General features: G+C 44.9%; 1 non-coding gene across 1 annotated transcript; it reads right to left on the bottom strand.

The window, feature by feature from the left end:
* Positions 1 to 12388: 12388 nt before the first annotated feature.
* On the bottom strand, positions 12389 to 12461 carry TRNAD-AUC (transfer RNA aspartic acid (anticodon AUC)). The gene has a single exon. It is a non-coding gene; the product is annotated as a tRNA-Asp (tRNA).
* Positions 12462 to 12914: the final 453 nt, after the last annotated feature.

A 12914-nucleotide genomic window follows, 5' to 3' on the forward strand; every position in this document is an offset into this window, starting at 1 on the left:
CAGAGCTGGACTTGGGTAGTGATAACAGGTTCTTTACTTCCATGAATGTTTCATGGGATGTGGGGAGGGACTGCCCGTTGGGGGCATTTAGCATCCTGGTCCCCTCCCGGGAAGTGCTGGCGCACCCCCTAACTCCTGTAACTAAAACCTTCCTCCAGTTTCCCAAACACCCCCAGGGGAGCAGTAGCCACTCCAGGAATGAGTCTCTACTGCAGTTCTGAAAGCATTGCTTTAGAAAATAGTCCATCCTCCCTCTTATCTTTTGATGGGTCATGGGTTTAAATGTTGGGTTACCCGGGCTTTGTGGTTGGAGGTGGAGCAGGAAGGAAGAGGTTGTAAGCAGCCAGCTAACACAGCAGAAGCCCCTGTTGTCATCTCTTCTTCGCACTCATCACCTGGCCCCGCCTTGTGCCTCCTGTAGGCCCTTCCTGCAGGTTCAGGACCAGGAACTTCTCACTGTCCCAAGGTCAACAGCTTCCCAAATAAGTTCCATCTTTGGGAAACTTGTTGACATTTCTATCCATTTGCACAGTTTTCTTCCTAGACCCTTTTCTTTCCCATTGGGGAGATTCTCTCCTTTTATTCCTTTACAGACATTTCCAGAAGTGGAATCTTCAGAAGATGCAGGCCTATGAGCCAAATCCATATTTTCTCTGGCCCAGAAAATTGGCCCCAGAGGTGTGGCCAACTTGAAAGGGGACATCTGAAGCAGTCATACCAAGGACTTAAGAGCCCCACCCTTTATTAGCTCAGTGGCTTTGGGAACATGTCTTTGCTCCTCCTGACCTCCATTTCCTCAAAGGGAAGAATGAGGATGATGATCATACTGTGCAGAAAAGAGTTAATGCAGCAGGTCTGAATTGCCCAAACCCTGCACATTCCCAAGAAGGACCCAAATTGCTGTAACGGGCACTTGGCCAACACCTGGAAACTGAACTCTTCGAAGGTTCTGTTAGGAGTGTTTTGCACAGTTAGGATCTTGAACTACACTGTACCAGTTTGTCTGGTTTGTGCAAACAGCATGATTTGTGGTTCAACACCTGCTTCCCTTCTAGGGGGTCTGGAGCTTCAGTGACTATGGCCAGTCAGCTGAGCATGTGTGTCTACATGACCGGTTCCCAGAAAAAACTCTGGACTCCTAGACTCAAATGAGTATCCCAGGTAGACAACACTGCACATGAGTTGTCACACATCACTGCTGGAGGAATGCCATGCATCCTGTGTGACTCCACTGGGAGAGGATTCTTGGGAGCTGGCACATGTTTTCCTCTGGATTCCTTCCCATGCACCTTTCCCTTTGCATACCTGGCTTCACATCCTGTCACTATAATGAACAACAACTCGACAAGGCATAAGGAATATGGTCAATAGTGTTGTAAGAACTTCATATGAGGACAGATGATTACTGAACTTACCATGATGATCATTTCATAATGTATGCAAATGTCAAATCACAGTGGAATATGCCTGAAACTAACACAATACTGTGTGTCAACTATATTTCAATAAAAATAAGTAAGTAAAAGTGGACAGAAAAATACTCTGAGTATTACAACTTCTGAGTCTTGTGAGTCCTTCCAGGGAATCACTAAACACAAGGGTTGTTGGGGAGACCCCTAACACCATACCCAAGATTCTTTGGGATATAGTAAAGGGGGAAAATCTGATTCCAAGAGGCTTTGAAGATAAGGATATTTATTCTCCCTGATAACCATAGAGGTTGAGACAGGGCCACACCTGGGTTAGTGTGGTTTCAGCAATGGCAGCAGGAGGCGTCTCTGTCCATATTTCTCCTCCAGTACGTTGACATCCACCTTGGGACCAGACGTCTCATTATCTTATGATAGCCTCTCGTGCCTCCTGCATGGCTGTGTCTTCAAGCTGCGCTGCAAAAAGGAAAGAAACATTTACACACTCACACTATAACATGCATACCCAAAATACATAAATAAACAACATAAATGAATTATTACAATGCAAACACCCAAGCAACCACCAACCACTTCAAGATATAAAACGCTGCCTTATCCCAATGTCTCCCTCTTCATGGCCCCTCCGAATCACAGCCTTCCCTAACCCGAGGGAGTATAAGCACCTCATAGTTGTTATCAAGCAGAATAAACTCTCCAAAGTTTCAACATCATTCTTCCCACAGACCTGGACCTCTCCACCTCAAAGGGAACCAATTCCTTGAGAATATGGTTGCCTGGTACCTGAACAAAACTGGGGCTCTCTAAGATGGGAACAAAGGGCTTGGCTGTGGGGTGGGCTGTGTGTCCATTCGCACAAGGGGGAGCAGGTCTACCATCTATCATAACTTTGAGCATTAAGTGGACCCCATCTCTTCTGAATTCCTCCAAAGTTTTCTAGCCCTGCCTTTGATCAGTAGAATCGCTTATGCTAATGTATATTTCCTTGGCCTTTTTTACTAAAAAGTTTCAAACATACAGAAAAATGGAGAGAGTATAATAAACACCACCTATTACCTCTGTCTAGATTTAATCATTATCAATAATTTGCCGTGTTTGCTTTGTCCTGATTTTTTTTTTTCTGAACCATTTGAGAGTGAGTTGCAGACATGATGACTGTTCATCCTACCGAAAAAAGAAGCAGCCAGCCCCAAATGGAGTCACTCTTGCAAAGCCCCACATCAGCAAACCAAGATTTCATACCTAACCTAATTGAAGTTTTTACCTCCCCCAGAAATGCAGTCCTCACTGGTCAGTCTGGAATTTCCTGGTCAGCACTGAGAGGTAATCCACCTGATAGCCTTCCATCCCCACTTTCCATCCCCCCCAAAAAGGTGAAGCGATTTGCTCTTTCTTTGTCCCCACCCTCTTCTGCCTATAAAAGCCTCCCATTTTGTTCAGGTCTTTGGAGCTCCTTTTGTAGGCCCCTGACTGTGGGAACAAAGGAACGAGCCTTGGGCCAGAATGGTAAACAGGTTATAAAAAGCTGCAGACTCAGAGGTGAGAAGGCTGGGTAGCCAAGGACGGGGAAGATCCCCAGAGGGGCGCAACCTAAGACAGGCACAGCCGCCTGAGTCCAAGAAGAATGTTGTGAGGCAGCCGTTTCTCATACATTCTGCCCTGATAAGCTGTAAGGCTCGCTGGTGCCAACACGAACATGATTTACCAAAACATAAAGGGTCTTCTGACCTTGAGCCAGACACTGCCTGTTAACCATTTCCCTTGTCGTTCTTCTTTGCTATATAAGACTGTGTGACTTAATAAAGCTTCAGAGTAGCCATCAGCTCTCTCCGCGTACAGTGTGTATGTGTACATGGTATCGCGACACCGACACCTTTCTATTTGCCAGATGGGCTGCTACCCAATTCACATATCGATGAGTAAAGCCAACTTGATTTTTTTTTAATAGACTTTTTTTTTAAAAGAGCAATTTCAGATTTACAGCAGAATTGAACAGAAAATACAGAGTTCCCACATAGCCCTCCCCACCCACACATATATACTCCCCTACCATCAATATCCCTCACCAGTGTGGCATATTTGGTATAATTGATGAACAAACATGGACACATTATTATCAACCAAAGTCCGTAGTTTACATTCGGGTTCACTCTTGATATTGTACATTCTATGGGCTTTGACAAATGCATAATGACATGTAGCCACCACTATAATATCACACAGAATAATTCCATCACCCTAAAAATCCCTTCTGCTCCATCTCTTCATCCCTCCCTCCCTCCCTCCCTCCCTCTCCCCAAACTCCTGGAAACCACCATCTTTTTATTGTTTCTGTAGCTGTGCCTTTTCCAGAAAAAGCCAACTTGATCTTGAAATTCACTCAGTTGAATTTTTTTTTAACAACCTTAAATACTTAAGCACACATCTCCTAAAAATCAGGTCCTTCTCCTACTCAACCTCACTACCATTATCCCATCTAAATCCATAATATTTTCTACTTGGTCCATCTCAGATTTCCCTAATGGCCTCAAGAATGTCTTTTATAGCGTTTTTCCTTCCTTCTTTCCCTCCCTTCCTCCTCCCCTTCCGTTCTCATTTTTTTTTCAAATCTAGGGTCAATCAAGACTCACACATGGCATTTGTTTGTTATACAACTTCAGTCCCTTTTAGTTTCCCACATATACATCCTTTTATTTTCTATAATATTGACTTTTTTTTTTTTTTTACTGAAGCATAGTTGATTTACAATGTTGTGTTAATTTCTGGTGTACAGCATAGTGATTCAATTTTATATATATATATATTCTTTTTCATTATAGGTGATTACAAGTAATTGAATATAATTCCCTGTGCTTTATAGTAGGACTTTGTTGTTTATCTTTTTTACATATAGTAGTTTTATCTGCTAATCCTAAACTCCTAATTTTTCCCTGCCCAGCTTTCCCCTTTGATAACCATAAATTTGTTTCTTATGTCTGTGAGTATTTTAAAAATCATATGATATCACTTACATGTGGAATCTTAAAAAATGGCACAAATGAACTTATTTACAAAATAGGAAGAAACTCACAGACGTAGATACTGACTTTTTGAGGAAGTCCAGGATGGTTGTGCTTTACAACGTCCCACATTCTGGATTTGTCTGATTATTTCTTGAGGTCATCTAATTTATCTGACTTATTGGCTTCAAGCACTCGAAGTATTTTACATTCCTTATCTCATTTTGTTCTCACAGTACAAGAAGTAGATTTCCTTATTAGTCCTTTTACGGATAAGGAAACTGAGGCCAGAGAAATTAGGTAGCTTGTCTCCATCACATGGATTGTATGTGGTGAAACCTCTCCCTTTCCACAGCATAACCCAACAGCCCACAGCCCTGCCCCTACTCATCCAGGAACATTAAGAAATAGGAGTGTGGGCATGGTCTGTGCTACCTCAGCAGAGGTTTCCTAAAGTTCTCTGCTTGCTTTGAATCATTGTCACTGTAATTTCTTTGAAGGCTTCTAACAGAGAGATATTGGCTGCTTGTGATAACCATCAACTTTCCCCTTGGCCAGCTAGGTGCTGGACACTCACACATATGAAGAGAAGATCCAAGAAAGAAGGGAGATTCTCAAGGCCAAGCCACACAAACTGGGGGCCATCACCTGGGGCAAAACTATCACCTGGGTTCCTCTAAGACCAAGTTCCCCCAACCTCGGTGGCTCGTGTACAATTTGAGATTTTTAGTCATGTTTGAGGACTACTTGAACTACTATTTGCTTAACAGTTTTTCATTAATCTTTTTTAGATTTAATTTAGTTTAAAAGATATCTTTATATCACTACTACAAAGGGAAAACCAATACCACTTAATATATTTTCAAAGACAATATGGAGCTGTTTATATGATAAATGTTCATTTTGTGTCCACCTAAAATCTCACCAGTATGTTTTACTCTTTGGGAAATGCTGTTTTGGGAGGAAATAAGTGATAATTTCCAGAGAGATTGTTTTGTCTAGGGTAGGAAACTGGCCCAGAGATGTAGAGAGGAGAAGACAGGGATGATTGGCTGGGAGTCTGAGTGGAGGTAACAAGGTCAGGGTTGTACCAGGGTTGGAGACACAAGTGTTTGCTGTTGTGTCAGTGGTGGTGGGGAGATGGGACATCCTCACTCCCTGTCCTCCAGCGAGGAGAGAGGGGCTGGAAATGGAGTTAATAATTGATCATGCCTACGGGAGGAAGCCGCCATAAAGCTCCAATAGTGTGATGTTCAGAGAGCTTCCGAGTTGGGGAACAGGTGGAGGTGCTGGGAGTGGGATGTGCCTGGAGAGGGCATGGAAGCTCCGCCCTCCCCTTCCCACATACCTTGTCCTGTGCAACTCTTCCACCTGGATATTTATCTGTATCCTTTATTGTATCATTTAATAAACTGGTGAACATTAGTAGGAGTTTCCCTGAGTTCTGTGAGCTGCTCTGGCAACTTAACTGAACCCAAGGAGGGTGTCTTTGGAACCTCCACTCTATAACCAGGTGGTCAGAAGCACAGGTGATAACAGTTTGCAGCTGATGTCTCAAGGGTCAGCGTACGTGGGGAGGGGGGCAGTCTGGTGGGACTGAGCCCTTAACTTGTGGGATCTGACACTATCTCTGGGTAGATAATGTCAGAATTGAGTTAAATTGTAGGGCACCTAGCTAATGTCTCAGAGAATCACGTGGCATGGGAAAAACCCTCCACATGTTCAATGCCTAGAAGAAAAGTGTTTGTGTAGGTCATAAAGGAGACTCACAGGATAAAGACCCACACGATGGGGAAGAACTGGGTTTTTCCCTACACAGGGAGGTGGAAAAATGAGTTTTTCCTTTTCAGGAAATCTTCTCAGAAAAACAGAACAGGGTATGGGGCATAGAAAGGTCAGAGTGGTAATACTACACATGGTGGTCAGGGAAGGTGTGGACAAGAAGGTGACATTTGAGCAAAGAGTCAAAGGAGGGATGGGAGGGAGCCATGGGGACATCTAGGGAAGAGTGTTCCACCAAGAGGGAACAGCCAGTGCAAAGGCCCTGAGGTGGAGCACGCTTGATGGGGTCACAGAATAGCAAGGAGGCCTGAGTGGCTGGAATAGGCTGAGCAAGGGGGCAAGTGGGAGAGGCCATGGGGTCAGAGACGTGATCTGATAGATCATGGGCCACAGTGAGGACTTTGACATTTACTGTGAGGTGGGTGGCACCGTGGGTGGACAGGGAGACTGTAGTCCAGACAGGAGACGAAAGTGGACAGGACTAGGGAGGCAGCCATGGTGGGGACAGAAAGAAGCGAGTTCTGGATAGATTTTATGAGGTTGGAGCTGGCAAGGTTTGCTGAGAGGCTGGACGTGGGTGAGGGAGAATAAAGAACGGGACACGTGGCCTGGGCACCTGGCAGGCTTGAGGCACAGTCCATGGTGAATGGCCGGCACCATGGGGACCATGCCTCCTGCGGGGGTGGATGGGTCACAGTGGAAGTTTATGGGTGGCCCAGCCAAGTGGCACCTGCCTTTCAGTGCCTCTCCCCCAGGCCTCTGCAAGGGACCCCTGCAGGGCTGGCGGCACCTGGACAGCATGCGGCTGGGGCCAGCTGGGTCTGAGCAATGCAAATAAAATAGCAGAAATTAGTCCTAGGTCACTGGGTGGCAAAGATGGGATCCCTCTGCTCCCTGATTCTGGGAGGAGCAAGTCTCAGGAAAGCCTGAGCCAGGATGGAAGAGAAGAAATGGTCTGGGAGCACACACGTGACTGATGCCTGCCACCTCCTCAGTCTGAGGCCTTGCACAAGATCTCTCTGAGTCTCCCCTTGTTCCCCCTAAAAAAGGATCAGAGTGTCCATTGTTGGGAAGAGTAAATGAGATCATTTATGAAAAGTGCAGCACCAGGCCTGGTGTACCAAGTGCTTGAAAATGGTACCTCCCCTGGGGCCAGGGTACGTGGTGTTGCCTGGAGGCTACGAGACAAAACAGGTTCACATCCTTACTCTATGCCTTTGGACTTGACTTTCTGAGCCTCGGTTTCCCTCCTACTGAGTCCTGATTTCCTGACCCCTTCCCCACCAGCTTCTTCCCCATACATCCTGTCTCAGTAAAAAGCAGCGAAATCTCATCTTGGGCCAGAAACCTTGGAGTCCCCCAGGACTTCTCTGTTTCTCTCCCGCCCCATCCTTATCCAGGGAGGGGGACCCACCCTGTGTATCTCTTCATCTGGCTGTTTGTCTGTATCTTTTGTCATATCCTTTAATAAACTGATAAAGGTGTTTCCCTGAGTTCTGTGAGCCACTCTTTCAAATTAATCGAACTCCAGGAAGGGGTCTTTGGAATGTCTCATCTGTAGACCCATAGCCAGTTGGTCAGAAGCGCAGGTGATAACCTGGGCCTGAGACTGGCATCTGATGGGGAGGGGGCAGTCTTGTGGGACTGAGCCCTTAACCTGTGGGATCTGAACTATCTCCTGGTAGATAGTGTCAGAACTGAGGTAAATTGTAAGACTTTTGGACTTCCCGCTGGTGTCACAGAGAATCGTTTATGGGGGGGGGGGGGGACCTCCACACAGTTGGGGACCAGAGTGAAGTGTTCTGTGTGAGAAGTAAAGGAGACACACGGGGAGAAACTCAGCAGGAAGAACTAGGGTTTTCCCTACATAGGAAGGAAACATCTGGGTTTTTCCTTTACAAATCTAAATAAAGCATCTTCAGAATCCACCATATGTTTCCTGATCAAAATAGAAATTATAAACACTCAGGATATATTCTGATTCTTCTGACCTAATTGGCCCCAAATCTAAGAATTGTACTTTCTTGGATTTTCAAGAATGAGGCCAATCTCTCAGTAAATGTGGATTTACAATAAGGTTATGAACCTTCAGAGAGGAGCATTTACTTCTTTCTCAGCTGTCTCTGAAGATCGTGTTATTTCTACCACTGAAACTATTATCCATGACCTGTAACTCCTGCTGCAGGAAATTAGGCTTTTAAGGGACTGGCCAATGCCTTCTCTATAATCAGTGAACAGGAAGAGCTCTGACCTCCCAGGGCTGTCAAGACACCAGGTGCCCTTCCAGGTGATAGGTGAAAAGATGCTCCCCCAGGCCAGTCTTAAGCAGCGTGGGGCAGACATGGGACCACTCCTTGCTGCGTTTGTCCTCACTGGGGATGGTTTATAGAAGCAAGGGCACAGTCAAGGTTGAAAGATCTTGAAAAGTTGAAAAGAGTGCAGGGATTCCGACCTAAAGAGTGTAAGAAAGACCTGGTCTGAAGATGTGTTCTGCCCTGACACTGCAAAATCCCAAACATGACCCTTAACACAACCAGAAAAATTCCTGCTCACACTTCCCTGCATTCTCTGGTTAAGAGTTGCATTTGTTAAAAAAAAAACAAACAAACAAAAATTGCATTTGTGACCGTCATCAGTGAAGTCCGCCCCACCCTTTGAGAGAGTCACTGGAAGCCAGAGGTCACAGGGGCACAATGGATGAGGCAGAGACATGGTGATGACATCAGCAGAGCTAAATGAATGGACTTCGGGATCAGCAGAGGAAGAACCGTGAGTAATAACAGCATCCCTGCCTTTGCTGCTTGATGAGGGCTATTAAATTAGCCAGAAATGACACATCTGGCAATAAAGGTCATGAAAAGACAGTACTCGGACACTTCAAAGAATCTCACTGGCAGGGACTGAAAGATAAGGAAATACCTAAGTACCCTTCCTCTACCCATCATTCTAAATCTTCATATTATAGCTCACTTGGGTCCATGAACTTTGTAACATATTTTTTCAATCAAATCAACTCTATAGACAGGGACTCCACAGAAAAAAATAGTTTTTCTGAGAGCCCACACATCCTGTCAGCTCCACTTACTGATCTATCCAGAACCCGTCCACCTGTCCCTTCTCCAATGGTCCTGCCCTGATCCAGGCCCCTCCTCCCTGACACCTGTATCATCCAGGAATCTTCTTCCTCTGCTCCCTTCCTCTGCCTTCCCTTGGGTCTTCCCACAAGCAGCAGAGGGCGCCTGTGAGCACCTGAGTCAGGAGGCATCCCTCCCCTGCTTTGAGCCCTCTCTTGGCTCCCTCTTTCCACAGAGCAAAGGACAAAGTTCTTATGTAAGGACTCACTAAGGGCAAAAGGTAAGGCTCCCACAGGCTGCCCCTATCACCTCTCTGAGTGCATGTCCTACCACTTTACCCTTTGCTCCCTGTGCTCCAGCCGCACGGGCTTTCTTCTTGCTCTTTTCTCCTGCCGCAGGGCCTTTGCATTTGCTGTACCCCCTCCCAGGAATCTTCCTCCCCCAGACATTGATATGACTTAATCCCTTATCCCCTTCAGACTTCAGCTCAAATATCAACTTCTCAGTGAGGCCCCTGGCTGCCCCACTGGAAACTACTACATTATTCCTAGACTTTCTACCTGATCTTACATTTAGGTCTTTAATCCATTTTGAGTTTATTTTTGTAAAGGTGCTAGAAAATGTTCTAATTTCAGTCTTTTACAGGTAGCTGTCCAGTTTTCCCAGCACCACTTATTGAAGAGACGGTCTTTTCTCCATTGTATATTCTTGCCTATTTTGTTGTAGACTAATTGACCATAAGTGCGTGGGTTTATTTCTGGAGTCTCTATTCTGTCCCGTTGATCTGTGTGTCTGTTTTTATGCCAGTACCATATGGTTTTGATTACTGTAGCTTTGTAGTATTGTCTGAGGTCAGAGAGCATGCTCCCGTCCTGGCCCTCCCTGGCCCCTCCACCTCCTTGCCCCATCCAGCTCTTTCTTTTCAAAGCCTGCTAGGTGTGTGTCCTCTCCAGATAGGTTGGTGTTTGATCTTTTTAAAAAAATATATTTATTTTACAACATCATATTTCTTAAATTGAAGTATAATTGATGTACAATATTATATGTTACAGGTATACAATATAGTAAACAATTTTAAAGGTTATACTCCATTTATAGTTGTTATAAAGTATTGGCTCTATTCCCCATGTTGTACAGCACATCCTTGTAGCTTATTTTACACCTGATAGTTTGTACCTCTTAATCTTCCACCTCCAACTTGCCCCTCTCCCTTCCCTCTCCCCACTGGTAACCGATAGTTCCTTCTCTACATCTGTGAGTCTGTTTCTTTTTTGTTATATTCACTAGTTTGTTGTATTTTTTTAAGCTCCAGGTGTAGTGATATCTTACAGTATTTGTCTTTCTCTGGTATTTTTATCTTTAAAGCCTCTTATTTTGTTGTTGTGTTTAACCTAGAAAATGACCTCTGCCAGAACGTTTCTAAAGGCCTTGGTTATTTCTAAGTCTGGCTTCAGTAGGAAGAATTCCTTCTTTAGGGAAAAGAAGTTTGTGGGATTTATGGCTCTTTTCTGCTCTTGACCCCCAACCCAGAGGCTGGGTTGTTGGGTGGGAGCTGAGAAGGTTTTACCTGAAATCCCATCTCCAAACCCAAATCCTGCCCCCTCCAGGAGAGATGGGCATTCTAGGGCTGAATCACCTTGGGAAAGGAGCTTGATTACCGACACCCAGGGCTGGCCTGACTCAATACTACTTTCAGGGTCATGGTCTCTTTCCTAATCCCTCCCACCCTCTGAGAGAGGAGATTTTGTTAACTACTTACCTCCTCCTTCCTAGGATCCCTCGGACCCTCCCTCCACACAAAGGGCCATTTCCTAATCCAGTTCATTCTGTGGAATCAGAATACCTCCCAGTTTGCCACCCAACTCTTGCTAATAGGATATAACCAGGGGCAGGGAAGCCAAGTTGGTGGAGCTTCTAATGTCCTTGGGATGTTCATGCAGCCTGCCTCCCAGTGCTCTGAGGTTCAGGAATTTTCTACTTCTGCAAACCAGATGGGCAGGGTTTCCCCCCAACTTCTCAACCACACCTGCAGTGGGGAGATGCCCCTGCGTCCCTACCCTCACCTGGCCATCACTATTGCTTCATTCTGTCAGAGCCAACCTCCCCCTTCCCCCATTATAACTAATAATTTCTCATGTAGCCTTTACCATCTTGAAATAAAACACTTAATAAAACCTACCTCCACAGACATTTCTAAAAATGCTCCCAATAGTGTAAAGGTGAAATAGAAGGAGAGAAATTTACTATTTAAAGAATACATATTGCAATATGTAAATGATGCTTGGGCTTGATCCCAATAAGATTCGGCTACTCAAAGTGTGGTCCACAGAGGGCAGCCATCAGCATCCCTTGCGAATTTGTTACAAATGCAGACCTGATTCAGAGTTCGGATTTTAAATCTCCCCTGGGCATCTGATGGAGCCCCAAGATGTTGGGACCTCTCTGTGGACCCCTAAAGCTTCATAAGACCCGCAGTGGGCACCGCCATGATGAAGAGATCCTGTGGTTTTTCTCACTTGCAGCACAAGCAATAAAGTGCCAGCAAAGCCAAGAACAATCTTCCAATTGACCCAGTAGCTGCATTCCTGGAGCACCAGTGTCTATTAACACACTTTACATTTACATGCAAGCTGGAATTGGGTTCTAGGCTCAGATTCACAGGCTTTCCTCTTACATGGAAACACACGGAACTTTGACTAGGAGGAGGAATCCAGGACCATTCTCCCCCGGGTGGCCCTATCCTGGGCACGGCTTCCAAATAGCATCCCATTACTGTGATACCAAAATGCACCCATAACTTTCCCCAAAGGCCCCTGGGATGCTTTGTACCCCCTCCTCTCCTGGAAATCATTATTCTCTAATCATTTTCTTCCAGGCAGTAAGCTCTTTTGGAACTCAATTATATTTTTCCTTTTAATCAGATTACAGCATGGGGAATAATTCCAGGAATTAAGAGAGATTGTCTCAGAGGGGGAAATTGAAGAACAGGAAAGGATAATCACTTGTCAGTATCTGCCCTTTTATTCTACTTGAAGTATTTTAAACTTTATTTTGTGTGTGGAGGGGGAGGTAATTAGGTTTATTTATTTATTTATTTATTTAGTGGAGGTACAGGGGATTGAACCCAGGACCTCAGGCATGATAGGCATGTGCTCTACCATTGAGCTATACCCTCCCCCACTTTTTAAACGTTTTTTTAAACCACTTTTTGAACTCGTAGTTGGGTCATTATCAATTTTCATAATCTCATTATCAAAACGATTCCCCCGCCTTACATAGTACCTTAAAAAGTAATGTATTGCTCAAATAATAAATGCTGGAGAAGATGTGGAGAAAAAGGAACCTTCCTATACTTTTGGTGGGAATGCAAATTGGTGCAGCCACTATGGTGAACAGTATGGAGCTTCCTTAAAAAACGAAAAATAGAGTTACCATATGATCCAGCAACCCTACTCCTCGGCATATATCTGGAGAAAATTCTAATTCGAAAAGACACATGCACCCCAGTGTTCATAGCAGCACTTTTTACAATAACCAAGACATGGAAGCAGCCTAAGTGTCCATCGACAGACGAATGGATAAAGAAGATGTGATACACACACACACACACACACACACACACACACACA

This window comes from Camelus bactrianus, chromosome 9, assembly GCF_048773025.1.
Source record: "Camelus bactrianus isolate YW-2024 breed Bactrian camel chromosome 9, ASM4877302v1, whole genome shotgun sequence".
Classification (NCBI taxonomy): domain Eukaryota; kingdom Metazoa; phylum Chordata; class Mammalia; order Artiodactyla; family Camelidae; genus Camelus; species Camelus bactrianus.